The following is a 25,982-nucleotide window of genomic DNA, read 5'->3' on the forward strand; positions in this document are numbered from 1 at the left end:
ATGGAGAGACTAGAATTAATTAGTCCTCCTGACAATATTGAAAAATATACTTTAAATTATTTTGTGAGGCGAAAGAAACGCTTCTCTAAGATGGGGCGCCATGAGTGGAATAAAGTCTTTGCTTCTTGCAACTTTGCTATCAAGTGGGTTGTCCCATGGTGGAAAATAGAGAACATGGTTGGTGGTAACAAGCAACCTTTCTGCCATCTTCCAAGCTTAACCAAGATGACGTTTTATTATCCCTGCAGGGTAAAAAGGTAGTACGATCTACTTCAAACAATTCCTTCTAGGGATCTCTGGCGTCCCTATGAATCCCTATTTCACAAGAAGTAGAGAAATTTGACACATATTGGAGTGCTAGGCCTTTATGGGAAGTGATTACCCAAAAGCCTCCTTATTTACCCAATGATGTGAAGAGATGGCTTCTTAATAAGCCTACAAAGGATATGAAGAAAAATCAGAGTAGAACCAATGTGAAGAATCGTCTAGGTGACAAAGTGATTCCTGCTAAGGAACGCTTGGGTGAAAAAATTAAATTCAAAACACCTGTGATGCCTAAGAAGAAAAATACTACAAAGGATAAAGGGAAAAGAAAAGCCGACACTTCAGAAAACAAGGTTTGGATAGAAAAGAAACATGAAGTCCTAGCTAAGGGAGAAACCATTTACGCTAAAATTGAATGTAGGTCCTCTAAAGGATGCCTACTAGATAAAGTCGTGGACGATGAAGAAGATGCAGATAAAAATTGGAAAAGGGCAAAGAAAGAGAAGAAAGATTGAAGCATTCTTTAACTTCCAATTTATTAGACTGGTTTAAATTTAAAGTTAATTTGTTTAATTAAGCTTTCATTTAATTCCATCAATAATGTAATTTTTATTTTATTTTATTAATAAAATTTCAGCTTTTTAATTAAATCAACTTTTTTTTAATTTAATTTATTAAAGCAATGAAAACAAATTAAATTATTTTATTTTTTCTAGAAATTTTCTCTAGTACGGAAGTCAAAAATTTTCCAAAAAACACCGAAATTTGCCCAGATATTCCCAGAAGAAGCGACGACATTGATTTGCATCTGTCGCCAAGCGACAATCTGTCGGCCGGCGACATACCTCTTTCTATGGCGCTGCTATTCCGTCAAATTTCTATTTTATTTCTAGGTTGCATGGCCGCACCTTGTAAAGGGTTGCCCACGTATCCTTTCCTAAGGAATCAGACCAAAGGTAGCTCTCTTGAGTGTCCTACTCAAGTAATTTATGGGTAGTACTTTTCAAGTTGGTCAAAGTTCGTCATGTTTGAGAACTCATTGTCATCCATGTCAGTTAGTTTTGCTGCACCTCCTGATAGGATGGTTTTGACGATATATGGTCCGAACCAATTAGGCCTAAATTTGCCTCTTGGATCTAAAATATTTTTCCTTAATGCTTTTAACACCAAGTCTCCTACTTAGATGTTTCTTGTCTTGACCTTCTTATTAAAGTGCCTAGCCATACGGGTTTGATAACAATAGGTATGATGTAGAGCTTCTAGTCGCTTTTCATCAAGTAGAGTTAGCTCTTAAAACCTTGCTCTAGTCCATTTGACTTCATCGAGTTTACTTTCTAGTGGAATATGTAAAGACGGTATTTCTAGCTCTACAGGTTGTACGACATCTATTCCATAAACCAAAGAGAATGGCGTATTCCCTGTTGATGTGTGAATTAGCGTGCGATAACCCCAAAGTGCAAAATGGAGTTTGGCAGGCCAATCCTTGTAATTTTCTGTCATCTTCTCGATAATAGTCTTTAAATTTTTATTAGCTACCTCCACTGCTCCATTTGCTTGAGGTCTATAAGGGGAAGAATGAAGATGTTGAATGCCATTGTAGGCGTCGCTCGAAGTGCGCCTACGTAAAAAGCATGTTGTGAATATGCTTGGCACTCATAGGAAGTGGGAATTGACATACACGATAAGGGACACGATTAGGGACAAGGAAAGTAGGGAGCCGCCAACAAGTTTTTAAGGAACTTGTAAACCGTTCACGGATCATAAAAGGCAACCACGATAAAGGGACAACGATAGGCAACAACGATTGACCCGTGAAGGTTACACCCCATTCATAATCCATGAGATTACTAACTCCATATGGTTCGGAACCACGAAAGTAGGATCGGGGATGATGGTACGAAGTGAGTCATGGAGTCACATTCGCCCGTATTGGCCTCTACTCGATTCTTATATTGAAAAGCATTCCTGTGATCTCAAAGGCATACAATAAAATATTCAATTTGCTCCAAACTATTATTAGGCTAAATTGGTTGAATATTAATGCAACATATAATTCTAAAATATTTGTGATCACTTGATTAAATAAAAAGATTAAAAAGGAACCTAAACCGGTTGTCCAAATTATCTTATTAAGCGTGATTTCCAATTACATATTCCCTTTAAACATGCAATATAGTGATCATAAAAACAATAGAATAAACATTAATATTGGAAGCAATTCAACAATAATAGCGTTAGTCAAATCAAATATAAAATAACCTAATCATGATACTAGCAATAAGAAAATAAAAAAAGAGTAATTAAATTAATTAATAATTACTCACATTTCGCGCGTTCCTTTAAATTGCTACATCATGAATAAACTGTTAGTAACTTCAATAAAAATAATAAAGTAAATGAAAATTAAATTAAATAAAAAGTAGAATTGATTTGGTCCAAACCCTCAGTTATTTGTACCTCTCACGCCTTAGTTTAAGGACGGAACCTCGGGTTAAGTATAGACTCCTTGGAGTGCTTAGGGGAATTATTATGGAAGAATAAGGAGGCTAGAAATTAGGTTAAAGAGGGAGAAGAGGATGATTTTTGGTGCAAGGTGAGAGAGAATGATTATTGCTGCCCCGAACTGCAGAAAGGAGGGGGGTATTTATAGGGAAAATGAGCAGAGGGAACACACAGAACCCTAAAAAGATAAAAAAACCCTAAAAAAGGCTACCGCGACACGGTCAGACTGTACCGTGACACGGTCAGACTCTACCGTGTCACGGGGGAAATTAGCGTGACGCGGGAAATATTTGACCTACGGGAGTAAAAACGCGTGAAGGGATTACGCGGAAAAAACACGGAGTTGTCCCGTGTCACAGCACTGGCACCGTGACACGGCAGTAATTCCCGTGTCGCGGCAAAGTTCCCCGTGACGCGGGAAATTTTTAAGCACCGTGACACGTCAGCAACCCACCGTGACACGGCAGAAAACGCCGTGACGCGGCAAAGTCCACCGTGTCACGGCATATGGCGCTGGGTCACGGTACTTATGCCAAGTCACGGGGCACTAAAAAACATGAAAATCCCCTCCAAATTACCGTGTCACGGGAATTTCTCCCGTGCCACGTCAGATCTTGCCGCGTCGCGGCATTTTAGCTGCTGCGCGGTAATTCCAGTTTTTTACCCGTTTTTAAAATCATCATAACTTTTGATCCGTAACTCGGAATAAATCGTATAATATATCATTGGAAATCTTATCAAGTCTACTTTTCAACCTAATTAGAATCATGTCAAAATAATATGTAGATTTTAAGATATGGCTGTTTTAGTAGAAGGGTGTCAGTTTTGGGCCGAGTTTAATGTTTTGCTCATATCTTTTTCGTTATAGCTCGGAATTGGGCTTATGATATATGGTTGGAAAGCTTATTTAAATGCCTATCCAACAAAATAATAATTGGATCAAAATTTTATACCCAAAAAATCAGTTTCTCTCAGTTTTGCGATGTGGACACGAAAAGTGGAAAATAGGTTATGGTTTAGGGAAATGAGCTAGAAGTTGGATTGGTTCATGAAATATATTGGATAGAACATGGATTTAAGCACTCCAAAGATTAAATACTCAACTCGACCAATAATGGCGGTGAAAGGTGTTCATCAACGGGTTTGGTTTTGAGGAGACATTTTTAGGTGTCTACAGCCATATTTTTGTAACAATTCTGCACATTCAGCTTGAAAGTGAGTTCCATTGTCACTTATCATCTCATGTGGGACTCCGTATCGACAAATAATATTCCTTTTGATAAAGAGTGCTACATGTTTTGCAGTGAGTTTAGCATATATGTGATTGTGCTTCAACCCACTTTGTGAAGTAATCAATTGCTATTAAGATGTATTCGTGACCTCCTGTCCCGGGAGGGGTAATTTTACCGATAATATCAATTCTCCATGTAGAGAATAGCCATGGTGAAGTGTAGGTGTAAAGTAGAGACGGAGGAACATGTTGTAAATTGACATAAATTTGGCATTTAGGGCATCTTTTTACATATTGATGACAATCCCTAATCATGGTAGTCCAATAATACCCTTCTCGCATTATCTTTTGGACTAGCATTTTGCCATTAACATGGTTTCCACAAATGCCTTCGTGGACTATCCTCATAGCTCTTTGGGCTTCCTTTTTCCCTATACATAGGAGAGATCGACCCTTAGGTACCCTTTTATGTAACTCGTTGTCTATGAGTACATATTAGGAAGCCAAGAGTCTTAATGCTCGTTTTGCTCTTTTGTCAGCATGAGGAGGATATTCTCCTTTGGTGACGTAATTAAGTATATCCGTATACCATGGTTCTTCTTCTTCTTCTTCATCTTGGATCACTTCATCATCTTCTATAGCTTGAATGTAAGCCGGTTTATGCCTTTTCTCTATGGTTAAAGGCATTTGCTCGATTTCCGTAGGAATCCTAACCATTGAGGCTAGTCTTGCCAAGGGATCAGCAAATTGGTTTTCCTCTCTAGGTAGATAGGTGTATTCTACCTTTTCCAGCTGATTGGTTAGAGTTTCTAGATAATTTTGGTAAGGGGCTAGACTTTCCCTCCTTAATTTCCATCTTTTGGAAATTTGGTTGATGATCAACGAAGAGTCTCCGAATATTCGTAATTTCTTTACTCCCAATGCCAAATTTGTTTCAAGGCCTACCACGCATGCTTCGTATTCGGCAGCGTTGTTGGTAACGTCGAAATCTATCTTTATAGAGATTGGAACGTGTTCTTCATTAGGTGATACTAATAGTACTCCGACGCCACATCCCTTTTGGTTTGAGGCTCTATCGAAGTATAAAGTCCAAGTATCATCTTCTATGACCATCAAGTCTTCGTCTGGAAATTCATTGTCATGAACTAGAGTCGAATCTTCTATTGGGAAATCCGCTAGGAAGTCCAACACCACAGATCCTTTAATAGCCTTTTGAGGCATGAATCTTACATCGAACTGGGCTAAATTGACTATCCACCTTGATATGCGCCCATTGAGTGTAGACTTTTCGAATCGATACTTAAGTGGATCCATTCGAGAAACTACAAAGACTGTGTGCACGAGCATGTAATGTCTTAGCTTGGTTGTGGCCCATACCAATGCGAGGCACAATTTCTCAAGCGGTGTGTAGCGTACTTCATACTCGAGCATATTTTTTCTTAGATAATAGATTGCATTTTCTTTGCCTTCCACTTCTTGTGCAAGCATAGCCCCCATTGTCTCCTTGGTGACTGATAAGTACAACCTAAGAGGGATCCCTGGAAGCGCTGGTGCTAATACCGGAGGATTTGCTAGATAGGATTTGATCTTCTCAAAGGCTTTTTGACACTCGTCATCCCATATTACTGGCACATTCTTTTTAAGCTTCTTGAATATTGGTTCGCATATCGTTGTTAATTTTGATATGAATCTACTTATATATTGCAACCGGCCAATAAATCCTCAAATTTGTTTCTCGGTTTTGGGCGGTGGCATTGACATGATCGCCTTGATCTTGGTTAGGTCTTTCTCTATTCCTCTAGAGCTTATGATATATCCCAAGAGCTTGCATGAGGCAACTCCAAAAGCAGACTTAGATGGATTCAACCTCATGTTGTATTTTCTTAGCCTTTCGAAATTTTTTCTTAAGGCTACTTGTTGTCCGGGGCAATCTTTTGATTTCACAATCATATCGTCTACATATAATTCGACCTCTTTGTGCATCATGTCATGGAGTAGGGCAATTGTTTCTCGTTAGTAAGTAGCACCCGCGTTTTCAACCCGAATGGCATTACCGTGTAACAGTAAGTACCCCATGGTGTTATGAATGTTATTTTCTCCATGTCTTCTTCTGCCATAAGAATCTAATTGTACCCAGCGTATCCATCCATAAATGAGAGAAGTGCATGATTTGATGTATTATCTACTAAAATATCGATGTGTGGTAAAGGGAAGTCGTCCTTTGGACTTGCCTTATTTAAATCTCGATAGTCGACACACATTCTTACCCTTCCATCCTTCTTCATAACTGGGACCACATTTGCTACCCATTCGGGATATTTGGATACCCTAATAAAACCTGCAGTTATTTGTTTCTAAACTTCTTCTTTTATTTTAAGAGCTACGCCGGGTTTCATTCGACGCAGCTTTTGGTTTACAGTTTTCATTCTTGGAATTAGTGGTATAGTGTGTTGAGCTATTTCTCTATTAAAGCCTGGCATATCTTTATATGACCAAGCAAATACATCGATGAATTCTTTGAGTAGATTAATTAAACCGTTTCTTTCTTGTTTATTAAGCGTTAATCCGATTTTAACTTCTCTTTTAATGGTTGAATCATTTGAGGTATCAACCGTCTCAGTATCCTCAATTATCGATGTTTTCTTTTCAAGTGTTTCCATTGCTTTAATAATTTCTTTGTCATTTTCATTGTTAGTTAAGCAATGCTCGTCATCTTGGGTTAATGAAAAACACGAGGAGTAAGAGGAAGAAGACATATTATTGAATTCTGAAATCATTACATCAAAAAGAGAAATGTCCTTAGGGACTTGACTGCTAACTATCCTAGGAGTAGAAATAGAATAATTAGAAATAGAGGGTGCACTACTACAAAATTGGCCAAAGAGACCCGTCCAAATAAGCCAAAGAGACTGCCTTAGAGGCTGTCTCTAGCGCAGCGGTCTCTTTGGTAAAGAGACTGCTTTATAATAGGCGGTCTCTAGAATGTGAAAGCTAAGACCACCTCTCAAATATAAGCAGTCTCAATTTCCTAGAAATTAAGACTGCCTTTGTAAGAAAAGCGGTCTCAATTTTCAGAAAACTGAGACCGCATATCTTAAATAAGCAGTCTCTTTTTTTAGAAAATTGAGACTGCTATTTAACATAACAGGTCTCTCTTTGGTCTCACTTTAAATAAAAAAAAAGTTTTTTTTTTATTTTATTTTATAATTACAATTCATCAACATTAACATTGATAATAACTTATTAACTTATATTTATTTTTTCTGTCATTAAATAAGAAGTAAAAAAATAATTATTTTATTTCATACACCTCAAAAATTACGTACAGTAATTAGTACAAATATCAATGAAAATTTAATACATAAATAAAAATAAAAATTTAAGAAATGATGTTATAAACTACCCAGATCTAAATAAAAAATTCTAAAAATGATGACAATAAACTACCCAAATCTTCAATCACAGATCTTCCGTTCAAATTGAAACTTGAGAGATTATTTTGGAAACGAGGACTATAAACTACCCAGATCTTCAATTACAGATTTTCTTCATTTCGTTACCTACAACCACAGATATAGGCATGCAAAAAAAATTATAAAAAGCAAATATTATTATCCAAAAAATAAATCATAACAATGAACAGATTGAAAAAGAAAAGAAAAAAAAAACCAAACATTTTAAAAACGAGATATAAAATAAATTCGTTTTCAATAAAAAAAAATGAGAAATTGTTCAATTTAACAAGTAAAATATGAGAAATTGTTCAACTTATAAAAAATACCAGAGCTTAAATCTAAAGCGCTGAAATCAAAATTGAAAATGGAAACAAAACTAGAAAAACAAATGCGAAAGTAATAAAGACGAAAATTACTAGATTTGCCTTCATATGAAAGAAGCAAGCAATAATAACTAAAAAAATACTAGATCTGACTATGAAAGGTGTTTTTAAACAAAAACATCATAATAGAATGGTGAAAATAGTTTCTGAAACGGAAACATTAACAATCAAACAAACAATCTTTTATCATGGCTAAACTAAAAATCCGACTATTTATTGTTTTTAACAATAAAAAAGGAATTTAAAAACATTATTATAAGAAATTCAGATTTTTCATTAAGAAAAACCGAAATAAAAAGTAAAGATCTAACACTTAATAATGAAAAAAAATACAAAACTCACCTTGGCAATACATCTTGAAATTTTGAAATGACATAGTATGATAACTTCTTGAGATTGATAACGAAGTAAAGGATGAAAGTAAATTTTATTTTATTTTATTTTGTGCGAGATTAACTTAGAATTTAGAAAAAAATGAGCAAGAGCAAGATCGAGATGATGAGAGGAGGGAGAAGAGAGAGAAAAGAAGATGAAATGAGTTATATTATGAGAGTGAAGATAGAGCGGCGGAGGAGAAGAGAGATAAAATGAAACGGTTTAGGGTTTGATTTAATGGGCTTATGGATGCCTATATATGTGGGAGAATCAATTGGAGAGACCTGTTATTTAGAATAACGGGTCTCTCTAGTTTCTCACATTTTAAAAAAGCAACATTCAAGAATCAAGAGACCGGTTATTTTAATTGACCGGTTTTTTGGATATTGCCTGAGACCTGTCATCTAAAATGACGGGTCTCTCTATATTCCTCGATTTTTTAAAAAGATCCCAAGAGACCTATTTTCTTAAATGACCGGTCTCTTTGATATTTCGAGAGACCTGTCATTTAAGATAATCGGTCTCTCCTCTATAAGAGACCAGTTATGCACTTAACCGGTCTCTTTGGCCATTTTTGTAGTAGTGGTGCTATAGCTAAAGACTTGGAAGACTTTACAGGAAAAGACTCTGACACTGACTCAGACGACTCTTCAAACATTGGTCCTTGCCCTGTTGTTATTGAGATTTTTTTTCCACTCGGAGTAGTCACCTTGACCATCTTACGCCATCCTTGCACTAGACCCTCTGCTGGAGTAATGAGCTTCGAAGGGTCAAAGTTCTCGCTTTGTAGGACAGTTTGGATGAGCAAGGAATTATCCTCTACATATTTTGGCTCATCCTTTTCTCACCCAAATAGGAGTCCCATGACATTAAACTCACAACATGGGGGTGCTTTCTCTTTGTGAATAGGAGTTGGGATCTCATCTAGAAAGTAGCAATTCAAAAATATTTCGAACCCAGGTTTCCTATGCCATTTATAACAAAAGGTTCGGGAAATTCATAGCATGGATAGTCCTCTCCTTCCCTTATGAACTGTCCATTGAGAGAAAGAGGGTATTGATCCATTATGATTGCTTTCTTTTGGGTGCGAGTGTTCCTACGCGCCTTAGACCTTTCCTGGGCTTGCTTAAGAACTTCCCGAGTCGGTTCGCAACCAAGTCTAAAAGTATCTAACTTAGGGAGGCCAAGTAATTCCATTTGTTTTGCTATCTCCTTTTTCTTTCCTAGTGTCATTCCAGGAAAGTGTCCCTGTCTTTCGAGAATAACATTTACTGTCATATTGGAGTGGGGGTCGTGACAAAGAGGGGTCCTTTCATCCTCCTTGATTAAGGAGACCTCTTTATTAAAGCCCCACAAGTCTTCATTATCCTCATCGTGCTCCACATTAATGATCAGATTTTTAACAGATTTAATCCTTATAGGTGATGCATCGATTGTGATGGGGATTCCTCCAACTATGACTTTTACTTGTTGGTGAAGAGATAAAGGGACGACCTTGAGGTCATGAAGCCAAGGGCGTCCTAATAATAGGTTGAAGGAAGCCTTAATATCTACCATTTGGAAGGTAGTGGCATGTTCTATTGCTCCCGCCATTACATTTATAGTGATTTTTCCAAGAGCTTGGCGACAAGTATTGTCTTAGGCTCTTATTCCTTGTGTTGACGGGAATAAGTCTTCATCCCTTATGCCTAACATCCTTGCAGTTATGAGTGGATAAACATTAATTGTCGATCCGTTGTCTACAAGGGTCATTGGGACGTTCATCCTCTTGCAGACTACTGTGAGGCTTAGAGCCTTGTAATGCTTGTCACCTTCTGGAGGTAAATCTTTGTCAGAAAAGGTGATCAAGTTGATAGGATGACAGGGTAGAGTCATATCCCCTAATTACCTAAGTCCTCTAACTAATGCAGATAGGGAAGTAGGGTTGAATCCGCAGGGAAACAAGTCATTTTACTCCTAATTAATTATTATAATCTAAATTACCAAGGTAACCAATGTTGTTGTAATTAAAGACTATACTACGAAGAATATGATCAAAGAAAATAAAGTAGGGAGAAATTAAATATTAAAATGCCTAGGGCATAGGTTCACTAATAAACAATATTCCAGGGCAAATCATAGTAAACAATCATCAAGCATTGATTAATCAGATTATAAAGGGCTTTCGCTACGTATTACAATCACAGAGTTAATTTACCGGTATTAAATCTCATCTGTCGAATATCAACTTAACCATTTATAAATTAGTCTTCCTATTGAAACTAAGCCTAAACATCAATTCTCATATGTCGAATCTCGAATTAATATTGCTAAACTCATACAATTAAATCTGGCCAAACCTAATTGCATAGCATTAAATCAATCAATAGGAAATTAACCAAGCATTGATAATCAACAATCACAAATTTACCCCTTCATATTATTTATTAGATCCCCATAAACCCTAGAAATAAAACTACTCAAGCATTATTAAATCTAAACTAATAAAATAAATAAATCAAGACATAATCAAATAATTAAATAAAATAACTGAAATTAAAAGAGAAGAAATTGTTACCAAAAGAAATCTTGATTAATGAATGTAATTAAGAACAATGTTGGGAGAGAGTTTAAGAGAGAGAAAATATCCTAAGTAGAGAGAGAAAATCTAAAAGAGAAGGTAATCCAAAATTACGTACAAAATTCGTACTTAAAACACTCCTAAAACAAAACCTTAAAAAAAACTAATCAGGTACTTAGAAAAACAAGCGCCCGATCGGGCGAAGGGCCGGCCGATCGGGCCCGCCTTTTCCACTATGCCCTTGCTGGTGTGCTGCGCCCGATCGAGCCTACGCTCACCCGATCGGGCGCGACTCCTTCCTTGAGGCTGCTTTTGCGTGCGCCCGCCCGATCAGGCGTATGCTTGCCCGATCGGGCCCGACTTCTTCTTCGAGGCTTAGATTTCGATTAGGCTCGATTCCTCGGCCCAATCCGGATTTCCTCATCGGGTCTTGATTACTTGATCCAATTGCCCCGGTATCACATACCAAGCCCTTAATCACCGGCTCTCACCGGTCCCGGGCTTCAAGGATGGTCGTGTCCTCCTAACGCTAGTAGTTGCATCGTGAAAAACCCGGAAAACGCTCTAAGTGTGCAATTTCCTACAAAATTCAAGCAAAACTACAAATACACTAGAAAACACAAATTAGTAATAAAAGTGGCCCTAAAGAGCCAAAAACACTACTAATTATGACCATGGGACGGGGGTAAAACAATATATAAATTGGACAAATCAAACTCCCCCAAGCCAAACCTTTGCTTGTCCCTAAGCAAAGAGCTCATCAATGAACATATAAAACATACCTCATCCCAATAAACAAAATCAAGCACAAACGATTCAAGATAAATCTAATGACATGCTTCAATGTCAATCAATCTCATTCATCTAACCATCCTTCATCCCCAACAATTGTCAAGTAGAGTAAACCACATGAGCATATAGAATTCAAGACTAGTGCTCACACACTCAACTCTCATTTATGTGGCGAGTAAAAGATGTACTCGATCGCTCTCCAAACAACCCCTTTATTTGTGAACAATGCCCTCCCAACTCACACTCTCGTGTGTTTAAAACAATGAACGCTCAACCTACTAGTCGACTCGAAATATGTCAAATCATAACTTGCATTGATAAACAACACTTTCACATTCATACAACTCTTATGCACAAAGGTCGGAAGGTCTTTAAAGCTTGTAATGTAAGGCTAGGGTAAAGGGTAAGATAAATTTAGGAAAATGTGAGAGTAAAGCCATGCTTAAGGGAGCCATATCCTAATAAAACTCAAGGTCACAACAAGTGATGACCAAAACATCTCCAATCACAACTCAACTCCACAAAAGTTCACCAAACAATCATATACACAACACAATCCCAACACTCATATTCACTCACAAAATATGATAATATGAAATAGAGTGAATTAAAACAAACTTTGAACTACTTATTCTTTTTTTCTTTCTCTTTTTTTTTTTCAAAACTTGAACTTTTTTTTTCTTTTGATTTTTTTTTTCTTGAGCAACCTTCAAATAGAACATTTGAACATATGAAACAACCTTTTTTATTCTTTGCTCTTTTTTTTTCTTTTTTTTTACCTCATATTGGAAATTTTCAACTTTGTAGCACAAAACACCAATATTTTCCAATCATAATATCAAAGAAGAATCACTCTTCTTTTATTCCCACATTGTGCAAATGATATGCACACCACAAATCCCTCACCTCACCAACTAATAGCTCCCCCAAGCCAAGCTTGGGACTAGTAACCAATGGGGCTCATATAGGCTTGTAATGTGGCTAAATAAACAATAAAAGGGCACAAGCAACAACATGGGTAACAAGAAGGGAACAAATGTATCTAATATCGTCTGAAGGCTTCCTAAGAGAACAAATGCCTTCGTCCTCCTCAATGTGCATAATATTGAGCTATATAAACATTACTAATAGTTGCAAACAAATACTCAAATTCATTGACATACCAGGAACTATCACATATTCCTAACCAAATCAAATTGTCAAGCACTATATTCACAAATAGTTGGCAAAATTGACGCATGTTTAGGAATCCAAGCAATTAAACTTCAAATCATTATCAACAAATTCACAAAGCTCATTATCATATACCAAGTATAAAAACAATATTTTTTAAGTATGGGACACAGGGAAGCATGATTTACAATTCATTGGAACGTATTTTTTAATTTTTTTGTTTTTTCAAAAAAAATTTGTATTTTTTTCATAAAGGAAAGCAATAAAAACTACACTAGGAAAGCAATAAATATAGAAAAGAGAAAGAGAGTTACCATATATACAAGAAATCTCCCCCCCCCCCCGAAGCCAAATCAAGCAATGCCCTCACTGACTTGGGAAGGTAGCTAGGAGAAGCTACTCCTCATCATCATCCATCCTCTCGTACCCTCCTCCATAGCTCGAGCCGGCACCACCCTGGCTCGTTCCAGCACCACCAAAACCCGAACCACCTGCAAAGTAGTTAGGGTTCACATTTCCCCCCATAACACCAAAAGGAGAATCACCCCCATATCCATGGACTGAAGAGTAGTCCACATAAGTACCAAAAGCTCCGGCGGTGGAATACCCACCTTGGGGTATTGGAACCAATCGGGAACTAAGGCCTCGGGGGGAATAGCCCCTCGGCGTGCATAGTCATCGTACATCGGGAATAAACCCCTCCCGAGGTTCCTCTCTATATGACCCACCCGACTATCCAATGTGCCTAACCTAGCGTCTAGGTTTTGCACCATGCCCTCTACTCTCCCTTGCCCCATCTCTATACGGTCTAGTTGGCTTCGAAAAGCCTAAAAGTCATAAGGGGCATTAGGGTCGATGTTATAATCGACGGAGGAGGTGGGCATGCTATAGGTAAAGGGTTGGGGTGGGGGTTGGGGGTAGTGTGGTGAATGGTGTTGGGGGGAATGGTCTTGGGGTGATTGGTGGGGTTGTGGTGAAAGGTGAGGTTCTTGAACCTCGCCTTGACCGTTTATCTTGAATGTGTAAGAAGGCTTCCTCTTCTCAAATTTGGTCAAGGCGGGGTTGGGTAGGGTAAAGGTTTGGTCTCTCCTACCCGATTGCCGGTGGATTATCCACCAAGTCTCACCGCCCATGGGTTGCACCCAGTTTAGGCTCCCTAAGTAAGATAGGTCCATAAGGGTTGAGCCCACTACTTTCCTATGCTCATTTGGGTTCCATCCTAGGTGTTTAATAGCAATATGGGTCACCAACCCCCCAAAATAGATAGGCGCCCTAGACCTACCCGTTTCGGCCGCATTGGCCGCCCTTTGAAAGTGGTTGGCAATCTTATGAGGTATGTTTAATTTCTCAGCATTAGGGATCAAATAGGATGCCAACAATTCTATTTCATCCCTCCTCACGTTTGCCGGTTCATGCCTCCCAAAAATTGTGAGGCCGGCAAACCTTTACCAAAACTTTGGGACGGGATGTTGAATCCACGTCCCTTTGGCGTGTTGGAGGTTAGCCAAACCCTCCCCAGTGAGTTTCTTGTAGACCACGACAATGTGGTCTTGGGAGGGTTCGATAGGTTTGTCCGATTTTAGTTCAAACAACTTCCCAAATTCTTTTAGAGTTAATCGCACATCGTTGTTTAGTAATCGGAATTGCACATGAAGGATCAAAGCATTCATTTTAATAACATTAAAACTAGAAATAAATTCTAATGTCAAGTAATCATAAGTATTATGATGCATTTGGAAGAAACCACTCATGCCTATACCCTTAAATAATTTCTCTACATATTTATCAAGACCTAATCTAGATAATGTAGGATGATGAACAAAACGGGTTGAGATTACCTGCCACTCGATAAGATTTAGCATCCTTGCCCGTTGATCCGTCGAGGTGATAACAACCTCCTCCCATCCCGGTATTTGAAGCTCCGGGTCGACCATTGGTTGTTGTTGCCTCGAACTTTCGCCCCTTTGTTGTCTAGAACGTTTCGAAGCCATTTGTAGATAGAAATTTGGGTATTGAAGCTTTCTCTCTCTATGGGTTTTAAGAAATTATGAGAGAAAGTGGGAGAAAGTGGGTGGAAAATGTAGAGGAAGGTGTGAGGATTAAGAATATGTAAAAATTTTGAGGTTTTGATGGATGAATTTGAGGAAATCTTGGAAAGAAGGTGAGGTTGAAGGTTTGAAAATGGAGGTTTTAGTGAGAGAAAGTGTGAATAAAGAAGAAGAAGTAAGAAAGAAAAAGAAAAGAATAGGGGAGAAGGAGGAATTAATCCTCCGGAAAATAGGTGCGCCCGATCGGGAGAAATTAGTTCTTTCTGGAATGCGAAGTGCGCGCCCGATCGAGCGACTTCAGCCCGATCGGGCGCGAACACGAACCTCAAAATCGCCAGATTGCTCGCCCGATCGGGCGAAGATTCCCTTGATTTTCTTCCTCACTTGCGCGCCCGATCGGGCGTGCTTCGCCCGATTGGGCGATTATATTCTCCGATAAAATCCATATTTTGCGCCCGATCGGGACTCCTTGCCCGATCGGGCCAAATAATGCTCAATTCTGACCCTTAGGTGCGCGCCCGATCGGGCGAGCCTCGCTCGATCGGGCCCGTACCCAATCTTGGAGCTTCTCTTTTCTTCGCCTTTTTCTCTTGAAATCTCCGTAATTTGTGATCTAAAACCTGTACAAAACACTCATGAAAGGTAAAATTTCACTCTCCTCACCTCTCTAAAAAAACTTAAAAAAAAATAATGAAAAAAAAAATTTAGTCTAGAAAGCAAGAAATACGGGTTACCTCCCGGAAAGCGCTAGTTTATCTAGGTCCCGCACCCCTCTTACCACATTGAAGCTCAAAATGAATCGGAACCGCTTAGGTGAAGTAATTCTAGTGCACCAATCGTAGCCCCCTTATGATATAGCTTGTGTCTTTGGCCATTAACCTTGAACTCGTTACCATGTTCAAAGAAAACCTCCAAAGAACCGAATTTATTGGCCCTTTTACAATAAAAGGACCCGACCACCTTGACCTCAACTTTCCTGGGAATAGTTTAAGTCGAGAGTTGAATAGTAACACTTTATCACCCTCTTTGAATTCTCTCGGAAGGATCATCTTGTCGTGCCACTTTTTTATCTTCTCCTTGTAGACACGAGCACTATCATAGGCCGTCAACCTAAACTCATCGAGTTGGTTAAGTTGAAGTAACCTCTTTTTCCCGCTAGTTTGGCATCCAAATTGAGCTCCTTAATAGCCCAATATGCCTTATATTCTAATTCGATCGGGAGATGACATCATTTACCGTACACGAGTCTATATGGAGTAGTACCTATAGGGGTCTTGAATGCAGTTCTGTACGCCCAAAGGGTGTCATCCAATTTATCGCTCCAATCTTTCCTTGACTTTGCTACCACCTTCTCTAGAATGGCCTTGATCTCACGGTTAGAGACTTCAACTTGGCCACTAGTTTGGGGGTGATAGGCTAAACCTGTCCTATGGTAGACACCATACTTTTTGAGGAGGGTGTCTAACTTCCGCTCATGAAAGTGAAATCCTCCATCATTGATTATCGCTCTACGGAACGCCAAATCTTAAGCTTGGAAAGATGGTCTTCTTGAAAAGTCTATGGACCACCTTGGCATCATTAGTAGGAGTAGCGATGGCCTCAACCCACTTGGACACATAGTCGACGGCGACAAGTATATAGCGGTTCCCTTTTGAAGAAAGGAACGGTCCCATGTAATCAACACCCCAAACATCAAAAATTTCAACTTCTAGAATTCCGGTTTGAGGCATCTCATGCTGCCGCGAGATGTTGCCAGTCCTCTGGCAAGAGTCACAAGCCTGCACAAAAATGTTAGCATCCTTAAACATTGTAGGCCAATAAAAACCCGACTCATTAATCTTGGCCACCGTTTTAGTGGGGCCATGATGTCCTCCATATGGTGAGGTGTGGTAACTAGTAAGCACACCGTGGACTACCCATTCGGGAACACACCTGCGAAATAATCCATCTGCACACTCACGAAACAAAAAAGGATCATCCCAAAAATAATGCTTAACATCAGAAATGAATTTCTTTTTTTTTGGTAGGACAAGTCAAGAGGTAGATTTCCACCCACTAAATAATTAGCAAAATCGGCATACCATGGGTGTTGCTCTACAACTGCATATAGGTTGTCATCAGGGAAAGAATCATCTATAGGAAGAGAATCCTTACCCTCATCATACCTGATACGTGACAAGTGGTCTTCCACTACGTTCTCTGCTCCCTTTTTATCTTTTATTTCGATGTTGAAATCTTGGAGCAAAAGAACCCATCGGAGTAGCCTTGGCTTTGATTTTGCCTTAGCTATCAAGTACTTCAACGCTGCATGGTCAGTAAAAACAATGACAGCAAGAAACTCCTTCTCAGTAGTGGCATAGTTGACTTGGGCTTCATCCAAAGTTTTGCTTGCATAATAAATAGCATGCAAAAACTTGTTCTTTCTTTGTCCGAGCACGGCTCCTAGTGCAAAGTCACTTGCATCACACATGATCTCGAAAGGAAGATTCCAATCGGGAGCACATATGATGGGTGCCGATATCAAAGCCTGCTTAATCCTGTCTCAAGACACTCGTCAGTAAAAATAAAAGGAACATCCTTGAGCAAAAGCTGAGTCAGTGGTTTAGCAATTTTAGAAAAATCTTTGATAAAGCGACGATAAAACCCCGCATGACCCAAGAAACTTCTAACTCCCTTAACATTAACTGGGGGAGGTAATTGCTCAATCACTGAAATCTTAGCTTTGTCTTGTATGCCCTTATCAGATACAATATGACCTAGAACTACTCCCTCTGTCACCATAAAGTGACATTTCTCCCAATTTAGAACTAAGTTGCATTCTTCACATCGTTTTAAAATTTTAGCGAGATTAATTCGACATGAATCAAATGAAGAACCATACACGCTAAAATCATCCATAAAGACTTCCATAATAGACTCTATGAAATCAAAAAAGATGCTCATCATACAACTTTGAAAGGTAGCGGGAGCATTACATAAACCGAAAGGCATTCTACGATATGCAAAAGTGCCATAAGGGCATGTAAAAGTTGTCTTTTCCTGATCTTCAGGGTGAATCGGAATTTAGAATAATCCCGAATACCCCTCCAAATAGCAAAAGAACTTATGTTTAGCTAACCTCTCAAGCATTTGATCTATAAAGGGAAGAGGGAAGTGGTCCTTTTTAGTGGCGATATTCAGTCTACGATAATCAATACACATACGCCACCCTGTTACAGTTCTAGTGGGAATTAATTCATTTTTTTCATTAGTTATCACAGTCATCCCACCTTTTTTAGGCACTACCTGCACAGGACTTACCCACCTGGAGTCAGAAATAGGATAGATAATACCTACATCAAGTAATTTCATAACCTCTTTCTTGACTACTTCCTGCATGTTAAGATTCAATCTTCTTTGGGGTTGAATGCAAGGCTTATAGTTATCCTCTAGATGTATCCTGTGCATACAAAAATTAGGGCTAATACCCTTGAGATCATGAATATTGTACCCAATAGCTTTCTTATGGGTTTGAAGAACCCCTAGAAGTTGGGAAGTTTGTAGGTCATTAAGTGCAGTACTGATGATCACGGGGTATAGTTCCTGTTCATCCAGAAAAATATATTTTAAATGAGAAGGGAGAGGTTTTAGTTCAAGTTTCTTGACCTCTGCAGGCTTTGATTCCTGAACCAAATTTACTACCTTCATTGTTTCCTTGGGGTCTAACTCTTTTAAGGAAAGATCTCTTTCAATAACCTGTACCTCATTACCCCAAACGCTTGCATTGTCTTTAGATAAATTCCCGCAAAGAATTTCCTCCAGGGGATCCCTTGCAAGAACCTGTGGCAAGCTATCATCACAAATATCATCCATTATATCAATTATATCAATATAACAACAATTTTCTTCTAGCATAGGCCCTTTCAAAACTTTCCCTAGATTAAAAGTAACATTATCATCACCAACAAAAAGGGTTAGTTTACCATTTTTCACATCAATAATGGCTCCTGCAGTATGGAGAAAAGGCCTACCTAATATAATGGGTATTTTCGTATCCTCTGCCATGTCAAATACAACAAAATCAACAGGAATTAAAAATTTACCAACTCTGACAGGGACATCCTCTAAAATACCTAAGGGGTATTTTTTACAGAACGATCTGCCATTTGCAAAGTTATATTAGTAAAAAAAATTTCTCCCATATTAAGTTTAGCACAGACAGACGATGGCATAACACTGACACTAGCACCCACATCACACAAAGCTTTATCAATAAAAACGCTCCCTATATGACAAGGGATAGAAAAACTATCGGGATCCTTTAATTTATGAGGGGATTTATTTTGAAATAGAGCGCTACACTCCTTTGTGAAAGCTAAGCTACAGTTTCTACTTCATTAAAGGCCCTTTTCCTAGTCAGAATGTCTTTCATAAATTTAGCATATGCAGGAACCTGAGTGATTAAATCAGTGAAAGAAACTGTTACCTGCAGGTTTTTCACAACCTCTAAGAACTTACCAAATTGTTTATTAAACTTACTCTTCAATTGTCTATTAGGGAACGGTAGTTTGATAACCGGGCTCTGCACATCTCCTCCCTTATCCTGAGATTTACCTTGCATAGAAACATTAGAAGGGTTAGTATCTATTTGTAGCCCTGCAGGGTTAGCAGGATTAGTGTTTGGTATAGAGGAATATAGATCAGGAATTGGTCCATCTTCATTTGGCATAGGAGGTCCATCATAATGTGAACCACTCCTTAGAGTGATTGCATTGGCATGATCTGTTGGATGGATAGGTTGTGAGGTAGAGCTCCCTGCTAACGGGATTGTAGGGTAAAGGAAAGTTGTGCAATTTGATTATCCATGATTTTATTGTGGGCTAAAATAGAATCAATTTGCGCATCCCTACTCTCCATATGCTTTTGCATATTAGTAAGCATTGCTCTAATTTCTGTCATGGCAGGGTCAGAAGATGATGAGGATGATGCTTGGCTTTTCTGGCCAGAATTTGGGTGGTAATATTTTTGCTGTGGTGGGGGTTGCTTTTGTGGTTGTTGTGGAGGTGGAGGGTTTTGTACATTGGTACTCCGGTACGAAAGATATGAATGGTTCCGGTAACCAGCATTATATGAATTGGAATATGGGTTATTCTGCCTATAGGTTTGAAAGACATTAACTTGTTCCATGGAACTCCTACAATCTTGCTCCCAATGCCCTATAATTCCACAATTTTCACAAAAAGCTTCATTGTTAGCAACAGTGGAAACATTAGCTACAGAGTTAGGAGTAGAAGTAAGATTATCTAATTTTTGACAAACAGAAGTTACTTGAGCTTGCAAAAAGGATACGGAATCGACATTATGCTTTCCTTTATTTGCAAACCCTCTCGAATTCCCGTATTGGGAATTGTGTATTGCCATGTCTTCGATAACTTGTCCTGCATCGTCCACATTTAAATTCATGAATCTCCCACTGGTTGCAGAATCCAGAACTGATCTAGAAGAATTTCCAAGTCCATTATAGAAAGATTGGATCAATTGTCATTGTGCTAGATTGTGGTGGGGGCATTCTCTCTGTAGATCCTTGAACCGCTCCCAAGCCTCATATAGCGTTTCGTCGGCCTCTTGAGCAAAGTTCTGAATAGCACTCCTTAGTACCGTTGTTCTCTCTGCAAGATAATATTTATTATAGAAATTCAAGGCAAGAGTTTCCCAGTCAGTAATACCAAGTGCAGTTCTATTCAAACCATTAAACCATAATTTATCTTTGCCATATAATGAAAAGGGAAAAAGAATCTCCCTGATTTGGTCCTGCGTGACCCCGGCTTGTCTAATGGTGTTACAATACTGGCAGAAATCTGCGATGTGAAGATTAGGATCTTCACCCTTAGCTCCACTGAATTGCTTCCTCTCTATCATAGTGATAAATTGGGGCTTGATCTCAAATTGAACTCCATCTAGAGCCGGAGTGGGAGTGAGGTGCGGGAAATCTGTGAGCTTCGGCTGCGAGTAGTCACTGAGTTTCTTTTGGGCCGTCATCTCTGATTCTGAATCTGAAGGAAATTCTGTGTCACTAGAATCAGAGGGAGGGTCTCTTCGACTGTTTTCCTCCTCAGAACCCGCCAGAATTTGTATATAAATTTTCCTTTGCCTATGAAACGAGCGGTCGATCTCAGGATCGAATGGAATGTAACCTAATCTAGAACACCTGGGCATAAACAAGGAACTAAAAGACAAATATGAGAATTGCCTCAAAGAACTAACGTTCTTTGAGACAAAAGGGGATAATCTAGACTACAAAAAAAAAATCAGAAAATAAAAATAAAACTGTTTCCCAGGCAACGGCGCCAAATTTTGACAGGGTAGAGTCGTATCCCCTAATCAAAAGTATTACCTAAATCCTCTAACTAATGCAGATAGGGAAGTAGGGTCGAATCCGCAGGGAAACAAGTCTTTTTACTCCTAATTAATTATTATAATCTAAATTATCAAGGTAACCAATGTTGTTGTAATTAAAGACTATACTACGAAGAATATGATCAGAGAAAATAAAGTAGGGAGAAATTAACTATTAAAAGGCCTATGGCATAGGTTCACTAATAAACAATATTCCATGGAAAATCATAATAAACAATCATCAAACATTGATTAATTTAGATTATAAAGGGCTTTTGCTACGTATTAAAATCACAGAGTTAATTTACCGGTATTAAATCTCATCTGTCGAATCTCGATTTAACCATTTATAAATTAGTTTTCCTATTGAAACTAAGCCTAAACATCAATTCTCATATGTCGAATCTCGAATTAATATTTCTAAACTCATACAATTAAATCTGGCCAAACCTAATTGCATAGCATTAAATCAATCAATAGGAAATTAACCAAGCATTGATAACCAACAATCACAAATTTACCCCTTCATATTATTTATTAGATCCCCATAAACCCTAGAAATAAAACTACTCAAGCACCATTAAATCTAAACTAATCAAATAAATAAAGCAAGACATAATCAAAGAATTAAATAAAATAACTGAAATTAAAAGAGAAGAAATTGTTACCAAAAGAAATCTGGATTAATGAATGTAATTAAGAACAATGTTGAGAGAGATTTTAAGAGAGAGAAATTCTAAAAGAGAAGGTAATCCAAAATTACGTACAAAATTCGTACTTAAAACACTCCTAAAACAAAACCTTAAAAAAAACTAATAAGGTACTTAGAAAAACACGCGCCCGATCAGGCGAAGGGCCCGCCTTTTCCACTATGCCCTTGCTGGTGTGATGCGCCCGATCGAGCCTACGCTCACCCGATCGGGCGCGGCTCCTTCCTTGATGCTGCTTTTGCGCGCGCCCGCCCGATCGGGCGTATTCTTGCCCGATCGGGCCTGGCTTCTTCTTTGAGGCTTGGATTTTGATTGGGCTCGATTCCTCGGCCCAATCCGGATTTCCTCATCGGGTCTTGATTACTTGATCCAACTGCCCTGGTATCACATACCGAGCCCTTAATCACCGGCTCTCACCAGTCCTGGGCTTCAAGGATGGTTGTGTCCTCCTAACGCTCGTAGTTGCTTCGTGAAAAACTCGAAAAACGCTCCAATTGTGCAATTTCCTAAAAAACTCAAGCAAAACTACAAAAACACTAGAAAACACAAATTAGTAATAAAAGTGGCCCTAAAGAGCCAAAAACACTACTAATTATGACCATGGGACGGGGGTAAAACACTATATAATTTGGACATATCAAGGACTAGGGAGATCACTCGTAAGGAAGTTAGCCAACCCTCAGGAGTGGTATCAGAATCTATCCTTATCTTATCCAAGGCGTTCATTACTTCCAAACTATGTTCTCGAGATGTAGCTAGAAGTTTCCATACGTTCATTTTGACCTTGGTCTTCTTGAATTGTTTGACAATATCATTGTTCTCTATAATAGGTATGGGAACTTGTTGTACGGTAGGAATAGGTTGTGCAAAGATGGGAGGTTGCATTCTCCCAAATCTTGTGAGGACGTCTATGGGTGAATCTTCTTCATCCCAAAAATCATTTATATGACATTGAAAGTGGAGGTTCTTTCATGTCCTTAAGATAGACGTCTTCATCATCGCTGTCCCAAACCCCATTAATGCTTATATCTTGTTCTTGTGGGATTTGAACCAGTTTCTTGTCATCAATCATCTTCTGAATTGAATCTTTGAATTTAAAACAGTTTTCAATGGTATTTCCCCCTGATTGATGGTATGGACAGTAGAACCTATCTGTCCTCTTTAGTGATTCAAATGGTCTCGGTTCGAGAGGTTTGACCTTACCATTCTCTGAGAGAATTTTGAACATTTTAGCATAGGAAGTCCCAATTGGAGTGTAGATTTTATTACTCTTCTTGGGTGTGTCAATTACTTGGAGAGGGAATGATTTCTTCTTCGTAGGTGAAACTTTTGCACACTTGCTTTGAAGCTCCTTTCCTTGTTTCTTTGCTAATTCAGTAGCTTCATGTAACAAGTCTATTCCCTCCCACATTGACCATATAAGAATTCGTACTTCTTCCTTGGTTGCCGGTTCTTGTTCAAAAGGAAAATCATCCATGGCATCAAAAAAGGTTTCCTCGTCTTCTTCGATAGCTTGAATTTCTTCAACAGGTTTGATGAGAGATGAGGGATCGACATGGTTTTCCTCATCAGAGATAGCCAAGGAGTCAGAGAGTGGTGCATTGTTAATACTTGGCTTCTTACTTGCAGGGGGCATTGGTAGATTATTATTGCCGGTAAAATCTTAGATAGCTTCCTTAAGCTTCCAACAATTCTCAGTGAGATGACCCCTACCTTGGTGATATTTGTTGTGTGCATTGGGGTTCCAGTTAGCTGTCCTCTTTTCAACTGGTGGGTCCCCAAATGGTCCAATAGGAGTTATAAGACCTTTTGCATTCAGTCGATCAAATACGGTATCATAACTCATACCAATAGGAGTAAAGTTCCTCCTAAATGGTTTCTTTTGTCCTTAGTTGTTCATAACAAGGACTTCACTCAAATTAAAGGTGCTAACATTATTTGAGTGGGTGGTTTTGGAAGAAGAAGGATTGTTGTTCTTCTTGCCTTTTCAGCCACTGTTGGAATTATTGTTAGCAGCTTTTTGTTTGGCTAGGTTGTCTTCAATGTTAATCCCAATATCATAGACGGCCTTGAAAGTGTGTAGATTGTTTTGATATTTAAGATGTTTGGAGTACTTTTCTTGGAGGTCCTTGATAAACAACCTCACATATTCTTTTTCACTCGGTACTTCAATCATCCTAGCAGAGGTTTCTCTCCATTTATTGAAGAAAGAAGTTAAACCTTCATTCTCCTTTTGTTTAAGTATTTCAAGTTCCCTATGATCAGTTTCAACTTGAATATTACATTTATACCTATCAATGAAAGCGTTTACAATTGATTCCCAAGTAGAGGTTTTCTCGTTGTCAAGGGAGAAGAACCATTGTTGGAAAACGGTTTTAAGAGATAAGGAAAATAAAGAATGAAATACTTTTCTATCAATACCCTTAATATTCATTATTGTCTCAAAAGCTCTTAAATGAAAGTAAGGGTTATCAGTTGCCTTGAATTTTGAAATGTCATTGACATTGAACTTCTGCGGAAGAAGCTCCTTGTCCACCGAGACCCCTTGTGAGCTAATGCCCTGGAACCTGTAATCATTGGATATCTTGCTCAAGCTTTCTTGCATGAGCTCCATTTGTTGTTGCTTCACAGGGTCATTAATTTGGAGGGTTAAGGTTTTTAGCAACTCAGTAACACCAGCCATTTGCTTCTTGAGCTCATTAACTTCTTCTTGACTCGCCATTGTCTTCTTGGCTTTCCTTTTCCAACCGATTGGTTTGTCAAAAATTTGTACTTAAACGAAAAGGTTTTCTCTGATCAAATGCCCTTCCTTTCTTGACCACGCGCTGTAAATTAAACCACTTTTTATTTTAATGACTTGACTCAAATTGACTTTGACTTTACGGGTTTATAAAGAAAAAAGGAAAAAAGCAAAAAATAGGGTGTATATTTTTGGGAATCAAGTATGGGGGTTCAAATAAGTGATTTAATTGGAGGATTAATATCCGACTTAACCCCCTAAAATAATGACGGAAAATACGCGCATACAAGACTCTCTAGACATGGTCAAAGTGTGTATACATATTAGTGTGTGCTTTATTTGTGAGTGTAAGTGACATACTTTGACTCTTGTGTAAGACCATGGGACTAAGTGCCTAGACTCAGTTAAGGACTAAACAAGGGTACTGTTATTAACAATATAATCGAACTGATTAGCAAACTGTTGAATAAGACTCGTCGTGATGACTCGAGCAAAATCCTGAACTGTCGCCAAAGCAACAGGACTATCGCCGCACACTGCAGTGCAGCGTTGTCGCTCGGTGTTGCACAGCATCGTATGGCGCTGCAACCCAAATTTTTGCCCCATTACTGGAGGATTAATCTGGGACTGTTTTCAATATGTTTACTCTACGGGACATGCCTAAAGTCGTACTAAGTCAATTCTGATTAAATTATTAGACTTTAATTACTCAAATTAATTAATTAATTAGGAAAAGTCCTTTTAGTAATTAATTAGTTTATTTAAGGCTTAAACACAAGTCAAACAAACGGTTAGGAAAAACACATAGAGTATGCACAACAAATAATGCACAAATAGTCAAGTAGGCATAATATGATGCCATGAGTTTGCAACCTAACCATGGCTCTAGTTCTCTAAAGTTCGGGATAAGGGTTAGTCAAAGAGGGTCCAAGGTTATGAGTCCGGATGCACCGCGCGGAAGCCTTACCTTTGGAAGGGTTGGCGCGTGTGAATGGGACCCCGCGAGTTAAACTCGCTTCTATGGTTTGGTGAATTCAACATTCTCAGATGTACCATTTGTTACTCAGAGCGTTCAATCAGGTAGATGGAGCATGAAATCCCAGAGGGTGATGTCCATACGTAGAACACATATGGGTTTCAGAAAAGTGAGAAAAACTCAATCAGGAAGTAGAAACGAGCCAACAGTGCTAGAACTGGTCAAAATTAGAACTCATATTTCTGGCTCGGTATTGGAAGAACGCAGCGCCAGCCAACAGGGACTGTGCCGCGATATAGCCCTGTCGCCTGGCGACAGAGCCATATCTTCGGCGACAGACTCTGTTTGCTAGACGTCAGTTCCTACATGCCTCAGCAGCTTTCTGTGTTCGTAAAATT

The 25,982-nt window shown here is 38.7% G+C and overlaps 1 non-coding gene across 1 annotated transcript; it reads left to right on the plus strand.

Moving 5' to 3' along the window:
- Positions 1-20,313: 20,313 nt before the first annotated feature.
- LOC145629768 (small nucleolar RNA R71) lies at positions 20,314-20,420 on the plus strand. The gene has a single exon (XR_014111916.1). It is a non-coding gene; the product is annotated as a small nucleolar RNA R71 (small nucleolar RNA).
- The last annotated feature ends 5,562 nt before the right edge of the window (positions 20,421-25,982 follow it).

Source organism: Chenopodium album, chromosome 4, assembly GCF_948465745.1.
Source record: "Chenopodium album chromosome 4, dcCheAlbu1.1, whole genome shotgun sequence".
NCBI classification, from domain to species: Eukaryota; Viridiplantae; Streptophyta; class Magnoliopsida; order Caryophyllales; family Amaranthaceae; genus Chenopodium; species Chenopodium album.